Source organism: Triticum dicoccoides, chromosome 1A, assembly GCF_002162155.2.
Source record: "Triticum dicoccoides isolate Atlit2015 ecotype Zavitan chromosome 1A, WEW_v2.0, whole genome shotgun sequence".
In the NCBI taxonomy this organism is placed as follows: Eukaryota; Viridiplantae; Streptophyta; class Magnoliopsida; order Poales; family Poaceae; genus Triticum; species Triticum dicoccoides.
Genome location: NC_041380.1, coordinates 76,930,867 through 76,931,429, shown reverse-complemented (window position 1 = coordinate 76,931,429; position 563 = coordinate 76,930,867). Strand labels below are relative to the sequence as shown.

The window sequence follows — 563 nt, the reverse complement described above, 5'->3', positions numbered from 1 at the left end:
GTCGAGCCACGGTGCTCATTTTTTTTTCCGTGTTACATTTCTTGTAAAATTTATTTTCAGTCAATGTTTATATGATACAGAATTAGTCGTGATATATAGACATGAATAGTCAGTAGTCTGGTGGTTGTACACGTGAGACTACTAGGGCACGTTGCAGCTTCAAAACCCCATATCGCTTGCTTTTTAATTTTATTTTTAGGGGCTTAATACGAAAATAAAAAAAAGGCAAAGGCTTCTCTGCAGATTTAGATGCTACAGCGGATGACAGTGGGCCCTGGCCACACTAGAATGCCACATAGGCCATGGATACGTTCGTGTACATGAAATGTGACCATATATGAATGCTCGTGCAAGTTTGATGACCAGAAACACGTATTTTGCAAGTTTGTGTACCAAACTGACCATCGCGTGCAAGTTCTATGACTTCGGGTATATTTACCTCTTATATAATCCCAACTGCCAGGCATGCATGTCTTGGTGCACTGACAAGCGGATCATCAGACAACATCTTATGAATCGTCTCAAATCATCTTGGAGCTAGCTAGGTACGTACTACAGTACTA

At 40.7% G+C, this 563-nt stretch overlaps 1 protein-coding gene across 1 annotated transcript in view; it reads right to left on the bottom strand.

The window, feature by feature from the left end:
* Positions 1–215: 215 nt before the first annotated feature.
* LOC119368370 overlaps positions 216–563 on the bottom strand; it is a 1,563-nt gene continuing 1,215 nt past the window's right edge. The window contains exon 1 of the mRNA XM_037633681.1: positions 216–563. This exon is cut by the window's right edge and continues 1,215 nt beyond it. The gene's annotated coding sequence lies outside the window, so the exon portion shown is untranslated.